Genomic DNA, 26,056 nt, shown 5'->3' with positions numbered 1-26,056 from the left:
TTTACATAAAATATATAATATTATAATTAAATAAAAAAACAATTTTAAAATTTCTGTTCGAAAATTTTGTGTTAATTTGTTTCATGGAATCTTACGGGACTATCAAAGCACCGTAATTTGTATTTTTTGGGGGTCTACCAGGGATTCAAAGTTTACTAAGTAAATATTGAGGGTGACTAAGAAATGTGTATTGCTTAACGAATATTATGACGTATATTAATATATATGTAAACAATTATTTATTATAAATTAAATTTTTTCGTTGAGACCTACATTAAAAATAAATTAATCAAGCCTAAATTAATTCTAAATTATTACCAGTAGAACAATTTAAAAAAGTTTTAGTATGAATATTATATCAAATTATTAAGTTGTTTTGTAAGGATATACAGCTATAAAATAACTATCAATTTAATATATAAAAATATTTTAAAATTACTACAATAACAATCTACATATAATATTGTATTAAATTTTAAAGTTTTTGACTTAGCCTAAAATATTTTATTAACACTTAAAAAAATACTTCAAATTCTTATAAATATAGCCTAAAATAAGTATAAATATTTTGAAAATTGTATTGTATATTGAAAATTATAATTTAAGTAATAGTGAAATGTTCCAAGTTTCTACTATTATTATTTTTTGAATAATGACAAAAAAAATTTTGTTGAGAATTAAAACAAGTTGTTTGAAGATAAATCATTATTATACTTACGTAAGAATATCCAATGTCGCGTTTAAACTTGAATTTCAATCATTTATTAAAAATGTATGTTTGTGGATTTATCCCAAACATTTTTTTAAAATTACAATAGAATAAACATAGGTGAATTTTTATATTCAATTTTCAAGTACTTGGTATTTAAATTAAAAATATTATATGAATACAAAATAAGTTTTAATTTTTTGTGATTTTGATGAATACAGTAACAATTTTAATTTTAAATCATTATACATTTACATAAAAATTGTGAGAATTCATTTTTGATATTTTTAATTTGGCTATCGATAGCTTAAATGAAACTTTGTATTACATTTTTAAGTTTTTTTTACTCATAAATAAAATATTACCTTATATAAATTGAAAAATAGAAATAAAAAGGAGTGTTAAATGTTTATTACATAACAAAAAGTATTTTGAAAATTATATCATGTCTACTAATGCTAATATAAATATTTAGAGTACATTTTTATTCTCAACAACAGTTATAAATTAGATACATAAAAAAAAAAAAATAATAATAAAAACATTTATTATTATTAGACATTTTTCTTTAAGTTGAAAATCATAGTATTTGTACTGTTCTGAAAAGTGATGACATTATACAAATATAAAAATACAAATTATTGTAAACAATTACGTAACCATTGCTCCGCTTAGGAACTAAAATTGCAATTGAATTAATAAAATGTGTTTCAATATTTCTATTACAAATATATCGAAACGTTTTATAATTATTGTTATTTGTTTTTTATTTATTTGCGTCCCACCTATGTAGAAACAATTTTTACTAGTAAAAAATAATGCTATATGTAAAAGTGCAATTGTATACAAATAGTATGGGCTTTGTTGCATTATAATGATAAAAATAAATACATCTCCTTTTATAGACAGTTTAATGTAGAAATTTATATCAAGGGGGCTTGATCTCGACAGTGTAAATGTCAAATGATTTTTAAATATATTGCCAGTGGAATTTCATATAATTTTTATTATAAAAAATGGAAATCAAGTGTAAAAAGTCAAATGATATTTTTTTATTATTTTTCATATTTCTAATAACTGTAAGTAAGTTTAACAGATACCAACTTTTATTATTATATGACATACTTAATGAATTGAATAATTTATTTTAACAATTTTTTTTTATTTTACACATTAAATTAAATGTAATTACAGTTTAATGTAAACATAACCTTTTAATATTGTTTTCATAAGTGCGATCTTATTTAATATTTTAATTTTCATGGTAATTCTTGAGATTAATTGGCGTCTTAATGCATCTTAAGCAGTCTATGTTGTTGAATAAAATAAAAATTAAATTGTGTATTGAAGAAAATAATCCAATTAATCCTAATATCGAGTAACATTTAAAATGTCAATCAAAATATTATCTTGTCTTTTAAATTTACATTATTTAATGGTTTCACATCTGTGTGGATTTTGTTAGTGTCAAATATGAGAATAAGTGAAAGAAATTACAGTAAATAGGTATTCAATTTAATTTTTGTTTCATAAAAACATTGTTTTGATTATAAATATTGGTAATGATAATGATGTGTAATGTCGCATTTGATCGATAAGAAATAGGTACCTACTTAGATACTCTGATAGGTACAAGGTATAATAACCTAAGGCCAAAGGAAGGACAAAAATAATAAGTAAAAATTAATAATCTAGAAGGGGTTGTATTTACAATATATATTTATATTATATATATCTATATAATATAATGAAAAAAAATGTATGTAATAAACCTTTTTGAATAACTTTGAAAAAACGAGGTAATAAAATTGAGGTTAACGCGTACAACACGCGATTGCTAGTATTCACACGCAGCTTGAAAATGCATTTATTTGTTTTTATCGCAAAACTTTTTGCACGATTTGTCAATTGGTCACGTAAAAAAAAAATATAATTCATACAAATATAATATTAATTCATTAAATTAAATTAAATTAATTATGTGATTTATATAAAAGAAAAATATTGCATTTGATCAGTTTAATCTTGGTTAAATTATGAAAACACAAGTAAATATCAAAAATAATTTATAATCTAAGTAATTTCAAATTATATCTAATGACATTGAATATTCGCCAGTTCGCCACTATATAATATGTTTTCTAAAATCAGCACAAGCTTGTGTTTGGGGGCCCTAATATAAATTATAAACTATAAAGTATGTATAAATGTTAAATGTATATAATATGTATATATTTCTTGGAGACGTTCTATGATTATTTTTTTTAAGGAGTACCTGAAGGAGTAAGAGTGGAGCCTAGTACAATGGCTTACCTACTACCACTTTCATGTTGGGTTTGTATCAAGACGATAAATATATCGTAAAAACTCATCAGATATTAAAATTTGTATATATAATGGGTAAATAAATTGCAGTTTTGTATTTAAAAACTAATAGATATTTTTATTTAATTTTTTATCCAAATTATTCTTTAGAATTGTATTAGTTAACCTTCTAGAATCTAGAACGTACCTTTTGTGCCTAGTACCTACTTATATAAACTTTTGTTGTTTTTGTATTTTATTTTTGAGATTATCATGAATTCATAATATTCTAAAATAAAAATTATTTTATAAATTTAACCAGATTGGTAGCTAGATTTTAATTAAATTTAGATATCTAAGATTTTTTAAAACAATTAATAATTTATGTAGTTACCTAGTTTATGTAACTATTTATCATTATGTTATTACTATGTGTTCAAGAAAATTAAATCATTGATCATGTATTTTCATAATTTCCGTGAATAATTATTTAATAAGTAATATCTCCTTAATTACTAATAAATAATATTTACTATCTACGCCTAATAATAAGTAAAGGATCTCTCAAATAAATATTTACTTGTTTATAATTTAACATTGTATTATGAATATTTTGATGAAGAAATATTATGATATCAACACTGACCTATAAACCATAATAATTTTGTTTTTTAATTTTTTTACATTTTCTTGTTATTTACAAATATTTGTATAAAGATCGTAATAATGACGTGTCTTTAATAATTAAAAATGAGATATTATAACACTATAATAAATTGCCTATGTTAAAACAAAACATTTTGTGTATGGATGTAAATGATTTTTATTCAAATGCTACTGTTTAAATGAATTCATTCTAAATTTTAATAAATACATTGTAGTATTTAACATAATATATGAATTTAAGTAATACAACAATAATTGCTATAACTGAAAATACATCATAAAATATATTGATCATATTATACGTCATACTGCTATATTGAATTTTTTTTTTACTAAAGAATTTAGAGATTTATTATATTCAATTTTACATCAGTTATAATTTGATAGCATGTTGAGAATATTGTTTTAAAGTTAACATTGTTATCAACTTGATTATTTTCACAAAAATATAGTTTTGTTACTTTTTAGTCAATAATAAATCAATTATTGTAGTACTGATATAATACATTTCACTGTATTTATTAAAAAAGTAAAAGTAAATAAATTGATTAACATTTGAAAATTATTTTACAACTTTTATGATATTGTAATTGTTATAGACATTGTTATAATTTACAAGTATATAAAATAATAAATTGGTTTTAAAAAAATATGGTGACAATATTTTTAATTTTTTTAAATTATTCTTTTAAAATAATAGGTACATTAATGTATTTTGAATTTTAATTAGGAGTAAATTAAATGTACAAAAATAAAATTATTTAGTTACATTAATGTACTGTTGTGAAGACAAATGTGCTATGAACAATTCGATGAGGTGCATAAGTGCTAATGCACTCAAATGTTTAAAGCCTATTACTCTATTATTTGAATCATGTATGTATTAAGTAAACTGTATGACATAAAATATTTATTTAACTTATATATTTAGTAACACATTTGTTAAATTGTATCTAATATTTTAAGTTATAGATACAAGTATGGCATGTGAATTATTTGTAGTTTTGTTTTATTGACTGATTAAGTGAATATTTATTAGTGGTAAGTGAGCCTAATATTAAAAGTTATGTATAGTATGAAAAAATATTTAATGGTAGAAAATTCGTTAGTTTGCTAGTTTTAAAATGTATCTATCTATGTTCTATACATATTACATTTTTTTTAAATCGTATAAAAGCTTTAATAGTACTAATAAGTATAAAAATATATTAATAAATATTAATAATATTATATTTTATTCGATGAGACAACTTTAAGTACATTTTCTAGAACTCAGAAAAAAATTATATTTCTTGTATTTATTGAAGTTTTAATATTAGTTATAAAAATATACACACATTTTTTATTATCAAAAAAATATCATTTTCAAAAATATTTAGACAACTCTTGTTTTAAGATTTTAGTAAATTAAATGAAATTTATAGGTAATATATAAATAAATAAACATTTTTCTTTACGTTACTTTTAAGTATTTAAGAAAATGCATATAACAAGAATTATATTTTTATGTGGATATCAAAAAGTATCACCAAATATTTGCATAACATATTTACGTATTTTAGATTTTGAACGGATTGATGAATGTATTGATTTTACAATGATGAGTGTTTTTTTTATTTTTGTGTCATCACGTTTTGGAGTAGTAATAGTGCTTTGATTTTTGACTTCATCCTCTCTTTGAAAAAAAAAATGAATCTAGTTGGTCTTTTGGGGAGGGGAGAGGGGTCAAAAGGAAAAATCCCTGAAAAAGTAACGGAATAACTGGACTTTTTACGCATAATCAGTTTTCGACAAAATCGATTTTTTTATTTTGCTTTAACTCAAAATTGAATCATTTTAAATACTTGAAGTTTTCACCAAATGTTTATATTAGCAATATCTATTTACGATTAAATTTCCAAAATATTTTGACTTTTTTTAAGCTATTTATAGACAGTTGCCATTTTCGATTTTTCTAAGTTTTTATTTTTTAAATGTCGATAAAAAAAATTTGGCATTCCAAAAAATCTTTAAAATTTAATAGAAGATTTATTATAAGTTGTATTTATCATAGTAAAAAAAAATCAAAAATCGTTAGTCACAATTTTTGTTTATAAGCATTTAAAGTTCAAATGTTTACGAAATATGTCAAAATCACAAAAATTTGCAAGGAATTTTGAAGTTGAAAATTTATAAAATTTTTATGATTTATACCTAAGGTTAAAAAATCCAACACAAGGTTCTCCATAATATTTTGTGAGGGTATGAAATTTAATTTTTTACGAAATCGAGTAAAATAACGATAATATATTACAATTAAGATATAGGTTATAATATAATATATCCTACTAATTATCCTAGACTAACAAATCATCTCTGTTTAGAATCGTTTTTTTATACAATGATACCTGTCGTTCAATTTAAATTTAATACATCCATTAAAGTGACCTATTCTCCATCTCTACTATAAGCGATACCCACTTGTCTATCCTTTTTTTTATTGATCTCAAAAATACGTCAGCTGCAGAAAATGTTAAAATTTGTTTTTGTCACAGTGTCACTTAAATATTTACAATATTAAATTTTTTGTAATTGTTTGAGAAAAATAACCAATTATTAAGAATATACAAAAAAAAAAAAAAAAACTATAATATTAAATTGGTATATTTTTGTTTTTGTGTTTTGTTTTGTTAGGTTTTAAATAAGATTGTTTCGTTGTTTTTCGGGTTCGGACTAAGATAGACTTTTTTAAGATAGGCTTAATCTTTCAGTTTGGTATTGGTGGTACTCAGTTTGTATATTTTTAATTGAGAGGCTAACTTTGGAGGATTCGTGCTAAAAAGTTTTTTCTTTGATCATAAGAAATCCGTGGGTTAGACGTGAAGTGCAGTTTACCAATTGCGCTTAAAATTACTTTTTTGTGTAACAACTGTGCTCTAAACATTTTAGGACCGATAGACCTAATGTTATCAAAATATTTTACAATACCTAAGGAAAATATATTAGTTAGTTATAATTATTATAACATAATAAATTAAAATATTAACCGATTTTTTGTGAGTATTATTAATATATAATATAATATAAATTAATAAATAATTTTTTTTCAAATTTTACATGTTATTTTTTGATTGTAAATTATTCAAAATTAAATACCAGTTACATTACATTATTATTCGTTTCATAAAGTTCTTGACACTGTTATAAAATATAATATTCCCAGTCATTATAACCAGTAATAAATTGATCAATAATTAAGTTTTATTTTTCAAGCATTTGAGTATGTGTTATACACGTGAAATCCGTATAATACTTATCTTAAAATCTTAAAATATAAAAAGCAACATTGGTACACTGACCCTAAATGAACATTTTGTGTTAGACGCAATTTGTCCATGCCCACGAGAAGAACATATTAAACGCGTAATGATCCATATCCAATTTTATAATTTATGCAATCTCAACTATACATTTCTTTATATTCTTAGTAAGCACCTATTTAAATTTTTAAAAATATATATATTTACCTATCTAATATTTTATATTTTATTTTGATCTAATTAATAAATGTTATTACGGTAGGTAATAAAATTTACGATGTTTACATTAAAAATTATTTAATAATTTTACGCGATGGTATTTTTTTTTAGTTACGCGTGTTAATTAAATATACATGAAATTAATTTTTAATGTGTAAATGTATTATAGTTTTGTTTTATATTTTGATACTAGGTAATTATAAATGCAATCAAGTATACAAAATTTTTTGTTTAAATTAAAATGAAAACATATATTGGTTTTCTAGTTTACCTAAATTATAAATACATTAGCAGATAATTATTACATAAACTTACTAGTTCATAGATGACTTTTATAGTATAATTTATTTAAATTCCATTTTTACCATCATTGAATAAGATTGATCAATATCTTTGGTTTTTAATTCAATATATTTTACAGTTAAACATAATAATATTTTATCTATATTGACTAACATTGTAAAATTAAATGCATAACATTAAATATCACGTGACAATTTTTCATTTTTATCGAGTTACTAGTTACTAATTTAGTGTGAATTATTGAATTTTAATATTAAAAAATAAAATAATAAAACAACAATAAATTGATACAATTAGTTCAGAATACATTTTGTTTAACAGAGATTCTTCTCATTTTATCAGAAATAATATTAAATTATTATTAGATATATGAGTAATGCTTACTTTTATTTGTATTTCTTTGCCCAAAAATTTGATATAATACTCACCATGTACTATAATATATGCTTATCATGATAATTTAAAAATTTAAAAATGATGCATGCAAAATGTTAAATTAAAAAAAATAATAAATTAAAGTTTGCTGTCTTTATGATCAATTTTTTTAGAATTCTAACGAAATTACAGGAAACAATTTTTAACCCAATGTGTAATATTTAAATAAAACTGATTCTGGAAAATATCTATTGAAATAACGGAAGACTTAAATTGTGTAATTTTTAAATACATAGTACTTAATTTTCGTTAAGAATTAAATTTCTAATTGAATAATTATAAATAACGTTGAAGATTAAATCTTATATTTTTATTGTTTAAAAACTTAAAAGCTTTTCAAGACTAAAATTAAAGTAGATGTTAGTGAACGAATGTTCCATTAAAATAATATAATTTGATGTTATAATCATATGATTTGATGATATTTATATTTCGTCAATTTATATATTGTACGATATATATTAACGTTTGAAAATATTTTAAGCATGAAGTTGAATGGTAAAATATCAGTACTCACATATAATCATAATTAAATAAGTTACAGTCGAAGTATAATTTACAATAAAATAAACTTATATTTCACATTAATTTGAATTGACAAATTATAGTTGTCAATATTGCAACTAAACATCAAAAATAATGGAAATTAAATACATAATCTTGTCTTAATATTAATTAATGATTATAATTTATGAGGGATTGTTTCTTTTAATGTTGGTTAATGTAGGTACCTATATACTTGGTATTCTTTAAAGTTTAATATACTTAGGGAATATGCTTAAGTTTATTCTAAGTTCATCTTATGAATAACTTCTATTTCAGTTAATATTTGACCTTAGATGCTCTTTATAAAGGATTGATTAGGTATGATAACCTAAAAAAAATTGATTAATATTATAGTAGTTAATAGTTAGTAGGAAGAATGATCATGGGTTAAACTTATAAAGTTGTATGCAATATGCATATTTAAATATTGTATTTTTTTTAAATAATAAATGATACGTAATTATTAAGGCCCGGATTTAAATGCACTTATCACCATACAAATATGCTCTAAAAAATAGAGCCAAAAATGCATTTTACCATAAAAATGAGTTTAAAAATGAAAAAATGACCTTAAAATGCCGTATAAGCTAAAATCATTATTTATTATTTTATTAAAAAAAAAAAAACTGAAAATTTGAAATGACTTGATGTTGAAACGCTTACACGTTTTGGCTGTTTTAGGGAAATATTATTCATTCTAAGCATACCAAATACCAAAATATAGATTAAAATTTATGTAAAATTAAAATTCTAAGAGCCTATTGTACTTACTAAATTTTGAGCATTGCATTGAACAATAATTTATTGTTTAATATTAATATATTCAAACTCTAAAGATCTTCTATTTATCGTATATTAAACAAATATGCATTAAAAATCAATAAAATGACCCAATAATGCTAAAAATGCAAAATACAATTTGTAGCTTTGAAACCCTCGTTACATGAAACGAATTATGTACATAGAAAGCATTGTGTAAGATCAACCAAAAAAATATGCACTTTACATTGAAATCCGGGCCCTGGTAATTATACATTTTAGTCAAAAAATTACCAAGTATAAACTATAAAATATAAAATGTAATAAAATATGAGATGTTTTACAGCCACTAAAATGTTAATTTCTGTGTGAAATAAAAATGATAATAGTTTTTTAACTTGACAGGATGTATTTTATTAGTTTAAAAAAACCGATGACAAATTTTTGACATAACTTAAAACACTACAAATAAGTAGGTAATTCAAACAAATAAAATTAGGAAATACATAATTTTATTTCCTTAACTATTAAAAAGTTAAAAATAATTTTTTTATCGAATAAGAAAAATACTAGTTTAATGCTATGAATTATATTATTAGCTGTCAGATAGTGCTTATTATAATATTTAATACCTGTACCAAAGTTATTGAGTAATTTTTATTTAACAATAATCTTATTCACATAATATCCTTAGGTATAGATATAATATGTAAAACAGTAGGCGTGTTTTATGTTCCAATTTTTTTTTGGCCAGACTTTTAAATAATTCTATGATTTTTTTTTTACAGAGTTTTTTCTTATATCTCCTCCTCTTTCTCTAAGTTTGACAGAATCATTTTTATGTTGTCGTTGGAGGGCACACATTATATTTCTATATTCTAGTATTTCGTTGAGACATCTGAATAGTATCATTTAAATTTTTTACAGAATTGTTGTAAATACACCTTCCTTCCCAAATATCATAGCTCAACCTTTTTTCAAATTTTGGTCCAAGAAAACAACTTCGTTTTCTGCTTTTCATAAATTTCATATTTTTTTTCACAAACCGAGCTACTTATACAGAAAATACCAAATATGTATAATGTATAAATATCATTTAAATTTCTTCCAATTCATTTAACCAATACATTATTAATTATTTAATTAATACTGTACCTATATTATGTAAATAAGTCCACCTAATAATATATTCAATGTGTGAGTATATATACTATTTCAAAATGAGAAGGTAGTTTTGGTTGTTAAAAATCAATAATACTTCGAATTTTGGAATTCCCTATCATATTCTTTTAAAATCTTATATTTGAAGTAATAATATTTTTATATATAATAAACAACTATTACGTTTCACTCCTATTAATACACAACATATTATATTAATCATTAGATAAATCAATCATGGTAAGAAAACCAATTTTAATATCTATCTATTCTAACTCATTTACTTTACATGGAAAATTAGTAACGTCAATAATTTTTTTATGCTCTGACATGTTTGTTTTTTTAAAGAAGTGTTTACCTATGTACTATTAACTGAGCGTTTAGATAAGTCCATTTATATATAAATAATTATTCAGTATATGTATTGCATAACTCTTTTATTTTATAAAGAAAGGTTGGTAATCGTACAAAACTATTACTATCTTCTTTTTCAAATAAATAATATATTAGCGTTATACAATAAAGATCATAAATTAATAGTATGAATAAATTTTCTTATGCTGTAATATAAATATATATTCAAATTTTTACTAATTTCATACTTAAGTTTATTTAAGAATAATATGTTTCACTTTAATTACGAAGTAAGTAATCAATAATAAAAGTCAAAAAAATATTAGTTGAAATTTAGTTATGTATACAGTTGAATAAACAATAAGTTTAATAAGCTACAAAGATCATTTTATCATCTTATTTTTATAAATTTAAGTTCTAAATTAATTAATTTTTAAGTCTTAGAACCTTCACCATTAACTATTAATCATAAACATTTAGTAATTTATAAAATAACGATATCTTATAATTTTAAACATTTATTTGACAAAAATTGAAATTAGAATAACTAAGGCTAGTAAATTGTAATATATTTTTCGGTCTTGGAATTTTTAAAATACATACTGTAATGCTGGAGGCTACTGTAATGTTTGTGTTAGATTTCATTTTTATGACTAATCATTGTATTAAAAAATAATGTAGGTATCGGTTAAGTAAAAGTGTAAACCAATATAATATAATATATTTTTTAAGGATAAAATATTTTATACATGTTATATTTTTATTAAAATGTTATTGGGGATAGTAAAATAATAATACATGTAATAAAAAATAATAACTGTGATTAAAATATTTAGAACTAAAACCAAATTACCAAGGTCGTCTAAGAGAAATAGTTATTTTTTTTTTTAAAAATGTATAATTTTTACAAAATTTAACTTTAAGCTTATAAAATAAATTGCGACCATATCATAATAAGTTAGTAAGAATAATTTTTGAAACTTAATTCAAAATGTTTAAGTTTATTTTTCACGAAGAAACATATTGTTGATTTCATGAATAGAAAAAAAAATTAAGCATAAAATTGTTTACAAATTGCTTAAAAAAATCAAAATATTTGAAAAATGTTAGTATTAAATTACAAATATAAACTTGTCTTCATGTTTATTAGGTAAAATGTAACGTTTTTACAATTTTTATTTTTTTCAATAACAACAAAAATTAAATAGATTTGGTCAAAAATTGGTATTATGTAAATAATAAATAGTTTGAGTACTTACAAATGTTTGTTGGTTTTTTATAATTATCTAGTCCTAGTTTTTAATGTCAATTCAAAATTAGTTCTAATCCATAGACCGTATACTTAGTAGAAGATCTATGTTCTAGTTTGATAAAATTTTTTATCACACTAAATGTTGAGTAATAAAGTATGTTTTTCTCTATATAGTTTATAGATAAAAAAAAAATCCAAATTATACTAAAACGTCTAAAACCAGTAAATGTCTTGCTCAAATTAAAATTATAAAATTGTACTTACAAGAGAATACTATATTTCGCAATAAATACAACAATTTAAAGTACTAACATATATTTTTTATAATATCAATTAGAAAATAACTCAAATATATTTTATTAAAAACCGATGAGTCATAAATTTCACTATTCCTTAGGGAAATATAATTTTTTTTTTAAGTAACCTCTTTCATCTTTTTTACTCGTCCAACTGTCTGATTTTCGTGCATGGAATAATACATTTTTAAATAATAATTTTTAAGCAGACTATTTGAATAAAATATGTGTACATAAAACTAAATTATGTGGTTCTATGAAGAAAATAAGAAGTTACTCATTACATTTTTAATGATGTTTTTTTCACTTTGTTGTCCGGCGTGTTGTATAGGCAATTTTATTATATCTTTGTGTAGGTGGCTTTCAAACAATAACTCATGCAGTCATGCAATATTATTATTTAATCAAGGAGTATTTTGTTACAACGACATATCCGTACATTTAAATAGCCAGAAATACTGTTTTGTAGTTCAACCGCTACTAACTTAGATATATTTACATTTATAAAATCAAGATTAAATAGTAGGATATTTTTTAATTTTCAAAAATATGATTTTATATTCGGGTTGATTTTAAAATTTATAAATATTTTTAAATGATATTTATGTTATTGCTATGTTACAGTCAATATAATGTACCCATCAAGTATCATATATATTCTATAATATTATTCTCAGGTATTCTGTTGGGACAATATACAGTTATTTATATGTATCTAAGACCGTTATTTACGTTATTATATTATGTAATGTATTGTGGTATGTATATACCTAGATAAGTATGTAAAATCTAAAATAAAACTTAATAAAATTAATCTGCAGATTTTTAGTGGGTCCCTACTTATTTTTATTATTATATTATAAATAAAATAAAAATTAATAAATGTATAATTTATGAATAAAATCATAAAATAAAGTGCCTAAAATCTCAAACGGTAGGTACATGTGAAAAAAAAGGAATTATTATCTAAACACCGATAGAGTATGATCTACATTAAAAAAGACAAATATGCAATAACTGTAGCAACATCTATCGTAAAAACAATATTAATTACCTATTAAGAGAAAATATTTTATAATATAAATTATATAACATATAGGTGTTATTGAATTAATGCGTGTCCATTTTATCATCGAAATAACAATATCAGAGGTATATTATTTTTATACTAATCGTTTACACCCATAAAAGGTATACATATAAATTACTATAATATAATAAATTATTATAATATTATACAAACAATTATTTGAGGTTGAGTGTGGATAATATGGTGATATTAGTATTTTTTTTTATTAAATTATTTAAAAATATTTGTATTAAAAGTTTTGGTAAAATCATACACATAATAATTATTATTTATGTAGGTATTTAAATTTTGATAATAATATAATGTACCCATATCATATGACAAAAAATTTAAATGATTATTATTTCTAATTCACTTATTATGTATAGCAAGAACAGGGCATCAAACACGAAAAGTACCCTCGGGCCACTATTCTTATATGTACATTCAGGGCTACAATTACCTTAATTATTTTAGGTTTTTTTTTTTTTAATAATAATTTAACTAGTTTTGTATTATAATATAAGCAAGATAAATTTTAATAAAAATCACGATTATTATAGCTTATAAGTATTATATTATATTGTATCTATATAAATAAAATAAATATAGACATAATAATTGCACTAAATTAAAAATGTCGTTGAATGTTGATATTATTAGATATTAAAAATATTAAATATATATTAATTGTTCAATTATTTGTTTTATAGTATTATTTTTTTTTATATTATTATATTACTATATTCTTATAATTTCTTTTTTTTATTCTATTTTTTAAACAGCGGCTTATTTATATATATAAACTACTGTCAAATTTTTTTAATACTATTTTAGAGGTAGGTACGAGTATGGTGTGTATACTTTAGTACAATTAACTATAATCAATTTCATTTCAACATTAATTTAATCATAAATGTGTCTTTTCCATACGTATAGAATCGAATATGCTGTAAACTGATGTTCCGTACGTAATTTTTCACTTACAAAATATATATAAAATGTAATGTATCAAAATATTTTGATATCGAATGAATTGTTACGCTAGAATTCATTGATATTCAATGACATTTTAATCCTCATATAGATAATTTATTAGTTTTAACAAAGACTAATCCATTTCAATAAAAAAAAAAAAAAAATTAAAAAACAATGAATAATCAACATATTCTAGAAGATCAATATATCCTAATTTATGAGATATGTTAATTTATTTGGAAAATTTCTGATATTTTAATCAGTTATTTTTGAATATAAAATTAATTTCCTTTAGTTTTGGTGAAAAGGATTGTCGAAGTTTCTTATAATTGTCTATTAGATTTGAAACATGCACCATAAAGCCGTACTTATACATAACAATAAATAATTAGAAAATAATCTTAAATCTAAAATAAGTATTTTACAAAATAATAAAACAAAAATTAAAACAGTATAAAATTGTGTATTAAAAAATTAAATAAGTATTAAATATCAATAAGTGCAAAGTATCATACTCATGATTACAAAATTAGACATTCTTATTTATGTTTTATTATTGTTATTGTAAAAAGCTGGTTTACGAGTTTACGACCATAAGATTACAAGAAAATTATATTTAAAAAAAATTTAAAAATCGAATTTTTTTGTTATGGATTTAAAGTGTTCTTAAACATTAGATTATAGCTTAAGCTATGATTAAGTATTTATTATTTAAGTGATCTTAATTTAAAATATATCTTTATAGCTTTACAAAATATGCGCTACACGTTTATTAGATTTATTTAATAGGATTATACTGTATTATTGTCTCATTGTCTCTAGTATTTAATTTAATTTTAGGTTGATATGTTTCTGTAATATAATAGACTGTAATATAGTGTTTCTTATATTTTTTTGCAATGTATAGACTCACAAATTAATTGTTTATTGGGTATACGACCTCCCATAAAAAAAAAATATATGTCATAATATAATAAATATTATCATTAATAATTTTTATTATAAGCTGTACTTTTAATAAAGTACAACAAAAAACAATAATTATACAATTCTGCTTAATATAAACATTATTTATTTGGAATTGAGAACCTAATCGACTAATCTTAAACTAAAACTTTTTGTTTGAATCTATTTTCGTAGTCTTGTGTACTGCCCAATGGCCAATGCTTATAACTGTATGGACAACTGATCAATACCGCATCGACAGTTATTAGACTATCAGTAAAACAAAACTTAACCCTTAAGATGTTATCAATTTATGGTTTAAAATTATTTTCAAAATTTGTTTTTTACTTATATAATTAAGATAGTTATCCTATTAGTTAAGTAACACCTCGAGTCATGACCCATCAAAAATATTTCGTGATCCAATGTTGGGTTAGAAACACTAATAGTCTGTATCATTTTCTCCTATTAAACTAAATAACATGATAAAATATTATAATAATCATTATTACAAAAAGTGTAGGTTAAAAAACGTTTTTAACAAAAATATGTTCAAGTTACAGTATCATAAATAGAAAAATGAATCACTAATAGTCATATAAATACATTATAAATGTTCTTAGAAATAGAGCCTGGCACAATATAATTATTATTAGAATTATTTTTCGTATCCGATGGTTAAATAATCGAATTGAATAATATAATTACCAAATTAATTCAAATTTCAATACATCTATTACAGTGATACGCTCACCGTTTATACTAGAAATCAACTATACAGCATAGTGATGACTTTTCCGTTTTTCAGTTTTATCATAAATAATTTTTTTTGAAAGCATTTTTTAAACTGTATAGTAATATATTTTTTTATTTTTTCTAAATGAAATATATCTATTTGATTTTTGAGTATTAATCATTTAATTTTGAATAATTTTACTAAAATTCTGTAATTTTTAAAATCTTCAATTTTTTTTTTTCAAAAATTTAATCTTTTATAACATTTGAATAATATTCGTACCTATTACAATGCAAAATAACGCCCAGTAGTTTTTCCTCATTTAAAATAAATCACGCCAGATAGTAAATATAAAACGATGACAAAGCAAATATGGAAATCACATTAAATTTTGTTCATAAATACATGTGGACTTTCGGATATATTTTATTATAATAATATATACTATAGAATAGGTATAAAATAAATCTAACGCGATGAAGACATTGGTGCGTTTTCCTACCTCTACTACATATTTACAGAATACTATCTATCCCGGTTTAACTAAAAATACAACAATTTAAAATTTTAGATTATCTTATGATAATTTAAAATGTTTGACAGAGTAATAAAAGAAAAAGTTGAATGTTGAATTTTATTATTCATTAGTATTCTTTATTCTCTATTTTATATATTTATATATTTTAAAGATCCGTCAAAGTTTACACATTGGAAAATAATATAGTAAATTAAAATTATTTAATTTATATATTTTAATAATATTGTATAATATCTACTATAAAAAGCAATTATTTAAAGTTTAAACCATTCATTTTGAGGTTAAATTTAAAGGATAGTTGAAATACTATTAATATTATAAGTACGTAATATACGTATACTATTATTAATATGTTAAAAAACAATAGATATAAATAAAAAAAAATATTTAAATAAATTATGTTTATTTATTACTTGAAACAGTTATTTCAATTTCTATAAAAAAGTTTGAAAAATTAAAAGTTAACCGACGATAAATATTTTTGGGTAACTAATATGTAAAATAATGTTTTTATAGTAAATAATTTTATTTGAACGACGAATTGACGGTCAAACACTATGTAATCTCCCTGTAATGTGTATATTATTAAATTAAGATTTATAAAGCGAACATTACCTCTTGTGTAGTGATTACTACGATGAAAAGTGCAAATCCATTGTGAACTTACAAATATATATTATTCGAGAATATTTTGTCAAATAAATAAATAATATTTATAAGCTATTGATTATAATATATTTTAATGGTTTTAATTTATTGAATGCTAGTATAAAGTAATTATAAACTATTGGTATAGAATGAATTTAAAATGACTACAATTTGTTGAGAATAAATTGAAAAATATATTAAAGAAATTCTCAAAAAATTTATATTGCAGTATACAGTAATTGATTGTTTTTTAAATTAAACTTTTTTTTAAAGTTTTATCATCTTTAAATAATATGGGCAATCTGCCGATTTAGTATGGATAAAATATTAAATATTAAGTTTTATCGTTGTTATAAAATTATGTTTAAAAGTTCAAAACTATAGTTTTTATTTAATATAAATGTACCTGTATAAGATAGTTAAACGAATAGTTAAGAAACGAAAAATTGAGTACTTACTATTGTTCACTAAACTTATAGACTGGATTTTATATTATATAATATAAGTAATGGAAGCACTTAGTATTTGTACTCCATATAAAATTGAAACTTAAGTGTATATATAAATAGGTAATAATAGCAAATGGTGTTTTATTGTGCATAAAAGCAATTTAAACTATAAAATATTTTGGTTGAAATTTATAAAACTTTTTTTACAACACTGCATAACAATAATATATCTTATCAACAATTATATTTTACTACATAAATGAACAAATCTATAATTTGTAAATGTATCAATTTATAATGCATGTGAGTTTTAATAATTTTTCATTTTTTATTTTAATTTTTTTAAGACTTACAGTCTTGCAGAGCGATGAATGTATTGGTTTTACAATGGTGTTTATTTTTGTTTGTCTGAAAACGCTTCATTGATCATAAATATTGATGGTTGTGTCAGGTAGAAAATAGGATCTATTTTGTATTGTGGTCAAAAGTAGAAATGTATGTATACTTTTAAAATAATAATGTAATACCATTTTTCGGCAAAATCAATTTTGTTAGTTTTTATAATTTAAAATAAATAACTATATATACTTATAATGTTTAAAAATTAATTTTAAATATTTTAATTTAAAATTTTGACGAAATCTTACAAAATAAATTTAATGAAATTTTGTTGATTAATTTATTGTCAAAATTCCATACAATTTTTAACTTAAATACTTTTGAACCAAAAAACGTAAAACGAGATTCCTGAATAGTTTTTTTACTGGAATCACAAATAGTATTCTATGTGTATCCATATAATTTTTTATCAGCGTTCGAAATTAAATTTTTGATGATGTTGAATATTATTAAATGAATAAAAATAAAAATTTTAATAATTATGTTGTAATTCAAAAATTTTACTCTCAAGTACTTGAAACTTTTCACCATTGTTTATGTATTTTTTGTATACAATGCACGATGAAATTTTCAAAATATTTAGATTAATTATAAACTATTTATACCAGGGACCTATTTACTTAGTTATTTACATCATTCTTTATGGTGCGTTAGACCATTGCCTGAGTAATAATTATCGTCCATAACGACTATTAATATTAAAATAATTATTATATTTTAATACCTACATGTAATAAGTTTTTTGTGAAAATTAGTACAACTTGCTGTATTACTGATAGAAAATAAATTGTTAATCTATATAGATCATTAGATATATACATACATGATTGTGATAAGCCGTGATCGTCTTTGTTTGGTATCGTTTTTCATCGTAGGACATTCGTATAGAATGATTAAGTCTTACTGAATTGTGTATTACAACCAAAACCTATTATATAGTGAAGTAGTTTTTTCGTTTTTTCAACTATCTACATGTGAATCCCAATAAATAATTATATTAATTAATATAACAAAATGAAAATGATTAGCTATTATCAAACCACGAGGTGATAGAATACAAATATTATGATTCATATTAAATAAAAAATATATTATATTATATTAGTAGTTAAGGTTTTAAAAAATAACAACAAATTACAAGTATTTACCTACGCACTATTTGCCGTTTCACTATTTTTAAATTGTTTATTTATATTGTTATGCCCTTACATATATTTTTATTAGGCTACATATATTATTGTCTATACAAATGCTTACCACAATCGACTAATATTATTTGTTTGGTTGAACTTGTGCGAATTGTAGCTAGACACGCAACTTTCATGATAACTATAAGTGTATTACATAATCTCAACAATTGTAAAAGAAGATTTAAATTAATTATTTAGCATAGGTCTATATGCTCATAACATTTTAATCACTGTATCTAATTTTAATGTCATAATAATATAAAGCATGAAACTTTAATAGTTAAAAGTAAATATTTGTATGACATACAAAATATTCTCTATATAAATAATGGTTATTTATTAATTTTTTTTATGATTTTTGATTGAAAAAGTATTTTAAATGTACCTACGTAATATTGTTATCACTTTTCAGACTAAAATATAAATGACTCATCGTTGACACTTTATAATACTGAAATACATATATTATAAAATGTCATAAGATATAATTTTAAAAGTAATATGTCGATTAATGTTTAAAATTAACTAAAAATCAAGAACTTATTAATTTTTCCTGTAGTTTGTTTATTTTAATGAAATATTTAAAACATAAAAATAATTATTGTGACATATCGTTAGTTCTAATGTCATATATACATTATACATGCTACATTTATATGTAAAGATATTTGTTTATATTGTAAGATATTTATTTTAAACGATTCCATAATAATACATCACAAATACCTATTAATTGGAAGTTTTGATAAAAAAAATTATTAATTAATTAATATTGTTAAACCAAAACTCTAGTAGAAAAAAATCTAGTTTAATTTTTATCTTTCTCAAAAATCAAAATTGTCCATGTATTTGGATTTAGGATAATGTACGAGATATAAATCTTATAAATTAATATTTTTAGTCGGAAGTTGAAAATTCTCTGTATTTTTCTAAATAATTGGGCAAAACAAAGATTAAATTAGAAAAAATTGAATTTTTTTCACAAAAAATGTTTTTGGACTAACATATTATATAGTTAATTTTATTCATAATTTTCAAAGTATTTTGACTCTTTTTGAGCTATTTATTAATAATTTTTTTTTTCTATTAATGTTTATTTGAGTTATGTTAAAGAACTCAAAAACTTAATACGAAGATTTTTATAAATTTCAGTACCAAAATATAAAAAAATTGAATAGAGATTTACAATAAGCAATAAGTGATTTGAAAATTTGATATTTTTAAATTGTGTAGCAGTTAAAAATTCGTAAAATCGTTAATATTCACACCTGAGGACATTTAATATAAGGTTACATATAAGATTTTTTACAAGAATTAAAAATCGTGTTATCTTACAAATATATTTTTTGACCGTATGAGGTTTAAATTTTGATTATAAATTGGATATTCACGCATAAAATAAATATTTCGAATCAAACGATTTTCGTCGAGTATTAATGGTATATATTTAAAATATTCCACTATTATAAATTATAATTTTTATATTCCATTTTTTCAAAATACTTGCATATTTAATTTTTCCAGAAAAACCAATCATAATAATATTTATTTTTAGTCAAAAACTGAAAATTTGATATGTAAGGTTCCACAAAATTACAGTTCTTACTAAAACGTAAAAATATACGAATATAACTTTGTTTAGGTATTTGTATTTCAAATGATGATAAAATTGAATATTTCGTTATAATTTAAAGTTATTTGCGAGAACTTGACTTTAAGTCTTAAGAGAACATTATAACCGCATGTATTGTCTCTGTTTTACTAATGTAGATCATAGAAAATTTTCGTTCAGCAGAACACATTTTGTGATGTTAGCTTAATATTAAAGTAAATTTGCCTACTATCAAATTTAAAGGTAAGAATATTATTTAGGGCATCTCATAAGCTTTTATTGATATCTTAATTTCTAAGTGAGTTATGGTTATGCAAAATATTAAAACTTTAAAATGCGCGTAACTTGCTTAAAAATTAAAATACCAATAAAAGCCTATGAGATACTCTAGATAACATTATTACCTTTAAATTTGATAATAGGTAAATTGACTCTAATATTTTTTTTGGATAAAAGTTTTACATCTTTAACAATTTTCTTAATTTATTTAAAAAAAATGCACATCCCTAATGCATGTTAAAACTGCAAACCTATCATCTTTCGATTATACATTCTGTTTATATAAATATATGTATGAAAAAAATTATATTGTATATACCCTGTAGCATAACCTGACCACTTAATACTTATTACTTACTACTTTAGAGAAGTTATATTGTTCTATAATATAAATAAATATAAAAAGAGAAATCCAGATCTATAAATATTAGATAATTACACTTTATCAATAGGAAATATTTTGTATATGCAAAGAATATTCAATCAATAATATAATTTTAAAATTTATAACACTATGATTGATGAATAAATTACGAGTTTCTTTAATGTATTAAAATTAATTTTTCTTATTTTACTATAAAATAAATAAAAATTTTTATAATTGCGTGGACTTCAGCTTGTTGTACATACTTAGTTAATATTCAAAAGGCAACACGTGTTATAGTAAATATTGCCAAATAAGCTTTTATTATAGTTTATTCATCATAATGCGGTTGTCTATAGTGTAATTTATATTTCAACATGTATACTATAGGTTAATATAGTTATACGTGTTTTTAACGCAAAGACGCAATTAGATTACATTTTTTATGAATCAAAACATGGTTGTGGACGACCCGAGGGAAATTACAGACAAACATATTGTATTCATACAGATAGGCCGTTGTATATATTATTATAATTTATAATATAAGAAAATATTCACTAATCAGATATTCTTGAATCGAAATAACCATTTAAACCATTTATGATATGAAAAATTATTTTTAAGAAATTTATCTACTACATTTTTTGATTTCACGTGGAAAAAATATTAATTTTGCTAATACTATTTGAACTATTCAGTTTTGTTTCATTATTTTGAAAAAACGAGGTTTTTATTTCATTTAATAGATACGTCATGTTCGTATATGTCAAAATTAATTACAAATGTGAAAATTGTATTAAAAAAATTTAATTTAAAATCAAGATAATTATACTATAATGTTATATTATGTATGTTCAAATTATGATTATAACTTATAAAATATAAATATGTATAAATAATTAATAACGAAATACTTTTTTTAGCATGAATAAACTCTTATTATACAAACAATAATAATAAAATATCTTACTAGTAAAGTATAATGAAAATTAATTTCCTGACTATGCGCTGAAGCATTATATTACGTGAAGAAGACGATGTTTTTGTTGGAAAGTTCAGTACCATCACAGTTTTAATTTAAAATTCTAAGTGAGTCATGAAGAATACATTTTTAAAGTAACAAAAAAGAATTAAACTTTAGATATGATGGTTACTGTTATTATTAACTATTATATAATATAATGGTATGCTTATAAAAACAAAATATAAATAGTTGATCGATATATGTTTAATATACATATATATATATATATAAAAGGTACTAAAGGTAGATAAGTGGGTACCGTTTTGCTATATATTGGGTATCGAATGGGTCACTATTACTAGTGTATTAAATTTGTATTCAATGATAATATATCATCATTGTATACAAAAAAACGATTCTGAGAGAAAAAAGTATATCAACTTATATCACCAAGTGGCAAGTAATATAATTTTTTAAAATGCTTATTAAACTAATTTTTTTTTTTTTTAGTATTTAGTAGATTGATATAATTTTTCTCAAAATTATTACATTTATAATATTATAAGTATTTAATTATTATAATAATATATATTTATAGTTTATACCATATTATATCAACTAATATAACACAAAATGGCACAAAAATTGATTAAGGCCTTCGATACTATTCAACACGATATCTTATTAAGAATTTTACCAAATTATGGAATAAATAATAAAAGTCTCCTCTGGTTTACCTTTCTAACATACAACAAATGGTGAAATTAAATGATGTAATAAGCAACACAAATTATATCGAATATGATGTCCCATAGGGTAGTGTTCTAGATCCCATTTTGTTCATATTATACATTAATGCAGTTTGTGATTTAAACATTGATGGCAAAATAGTGACCTACGCAGATGATACCTGTCTGTTATTTTCGGATAAATGCTGGAAAGGGGTATACCTCAAAGCAACGAAAGGTCTACAATTAATGTATAAATTCACAAGTGAACTAGACTTAACTATGAATTCAGACCAAACTACGTACATGAAGTTTTCAATAAATAAGATTACCAATGACAACTTCCCGCTAATAGTTCACAATTGCCAAAATCAATTGATATGCAATATGCATAACTATAAGCAAATTAATGAAGTTTCAAAAATTCGCTATCTGGGTATTATTTTTGATAATAATTTGAAGTGGAACTTCCATATCCATAATTTAGTAGGGAGACTGCAATACTCTTTGAATAATATATTAAGAATAATGCTAAATAGAAAATCTTTAGTAGGCTCAACTAAAGTGAATTACATAAAATTAGGTGTTCTTCCAATAAGGTACCTATACAAGAAATATGCAATTTTATTTACAATAAAATAATTAGTTAATCTCAATAACAATAACAGACATTTAAGAGATCATACAGGCTATAATTTGCCAGTAAAATATTCGAAAAAATCCTTTGGTCAATCTTTTGTTGATTATTTAGGTTCTACCTATTTTAATCAAATTTTGAGGAGAATTAATTATTTTACCGCTGAATGTCGTAAACATTTCAACTTGAAATGCTCGTATAAATTGATTTAGTTTTCCGGTAGAGATTTTTTTTTATTTTTAAGTTGAAAAACTAATAAAGAACCTTGTATTAAATTTCAGGTATAAAATTAATGATATGAAATTCTAACTACAAAATAATTAACTAATTCTCGTGAGTTTCATAAATGTTGTCAAAATTCTAACTTTAAACGCTTATAAAAAAATATTGCAACTATAGATTTTCGAAATATTTTGATTGACAAATAATAAACTTATTAGCAGCTTTGTATTAAATTTTCAGTAAACATTTTTACACAGTAAATAATTTTTAATTGATATTTCTAAAAAAAAGGTAAAAAAATTAAAAAAAAAATTTTTTATGCCTATAAATAAGTAGCTAAAAAATAGTCGAAATATTTTGAGAATTTTATCTTAAATAAAAAAACTATAATATAAATATTAGGCAAACATTTCAAGTATTTACAGTTATTTAGTTTTGAGTTGCTTAAAAAAAAATCATTTTTGTCAAAAATTGGATTTGTGTAAAAATGTCCGTTTTTCTTTAATTTTTTATTTTTTTCCTGATTAAATATGAAAAAATATAAAAAATAAAAATAAATAAATCACCTTATTTTCGATAATTTAAGCATTTTACGTACGGTTCAATAATAATATTAAAAAGAAATGAAAAAATATAAATATTAATTTCATTAATTATCTTAAATAAATCTAATAACTTTGAGATATAAAAATTTACATCTACGCATTATGGAGTAATTTTTATTTATATCTTATTAAATTTAAGTTCTTTAACGTCGTCCCTAGGTACCGAATAGACAACGTTAAATTAATTTCAGTTTCAGTTTGCTTACATTTCCAACGATTCTAATGCTAAATATAATTACGACTAAATTGGTTTGTATTTCATATTATATTGAAATATCAATTAAAATTAGACTATGTGATGGAAATAATGGTCATATTACTAATTAAGATATGCGTAAAGCTAAAAAACAACAATTAAATTACAATCTTTCTTCAAAAAAATAGTTTTTAAAGATTGGCCTTATTTTATAATACGCGTATGTCATATAAAGTAATATGTAAGTATGAATCAATATACCAACTCAACACAAAGACTGGGAATCGTATTGAAAATCTATCCTTAGTAAAATAGCTATTGAAAAGTTTTTATTTTTTGTCAGAACTCAGTACTTCAATTCTTTTATAGAAACATGTTCTCAAAATAATTACATTTAGCTGAACACCTGCACTTCAAAATATGCATTTTTAAAGATTATTTTAAAGCTTTGATAACAAAAAATGAAATTCTTATGTTCAAACTTTAAATTCTCTTGTTATATTTTATGCTCGCACTTGGTTATAAGTACAATTTTTCTTTTGATCTTTTTTCTTAAATTTACTGTATGATAATAAAATCTGTAGTACAGTGAAACCTCTATATAGTGGACAGTCACGGGGAATTAAAAAATGTTCACTATTGAGAAAACTTCTACATAGTGGACATTTTCGAGAAATTACTAAATGTTCACTATAGAGAGACGTTATAGAGAATTGGGCGAATTAGTTATAGATACATATGCACACATTGAAATTTATATACAATAAAAAATTAATTGATTATATACATAATATATATGTACTATGTAGTAAAAAGTGGGTATAAAAATGTTGTATGTTTATGTACATTGTACAATTAAGAAAATCTGTAATCTTTTTTATGTAAATTTTTTCCGTTTTTCACAATGAATTTGTAAATTGGTTATCATTGATAATGCGATCTCATCTTCTTATCGAACACGTCTTAATCATTTTCCATTTGATATTTTTTAAATAGAAAAACAACTGGAAAATTATTAAGATAAGATAATATATGAACGAAATGTATAAAAGATAAATATAGTATTTTTATTAGGTACTTAAATATTTTCTATATATACCAGTTTTTACTTTTTGGTGTCCACGTCCACTATTAGATGTGTCCACTGTTACTCCTGTTATGTGCACACATTTTCACCGTATATTTAACAGT

General features: G+C 21.7%; 1 protein-coding gene across 1 annotated transcript in view; it reads left to right on the top strand.

Moving 5' to 3' along the window:
* LOC113557049 overlaps nucleotides 1-26,056 on the top strand; it is a 50,071-nt gene that overhangs the window by 5,383 nt on the left and 18,632 nt on the right. The gene's annotated exons all lie outside the window — the stretch shown is intronic.

Source organism: Rhopalosiphum maidis, chromosome 3, assembly GCF_003676215.2.
Source record: "Rhopalosiphum maidis isolate BTI-1 chromosome 3, ASM367621v3, whole genome shotgun sequence".
In the NCBI taxonomy this organism is placed as follows: Eukaryota; Metazoa; Arthropoda; class Insecta; order Hemiptera; family Aphididae; genus Rhopalosiphum; species Rhopalosiphum maidis.
The sequence above is the reverse complement of the archived record's forward strand: the minus strand, read 5'-3'. Positions and strand labels throughout refer to the sequence as shown.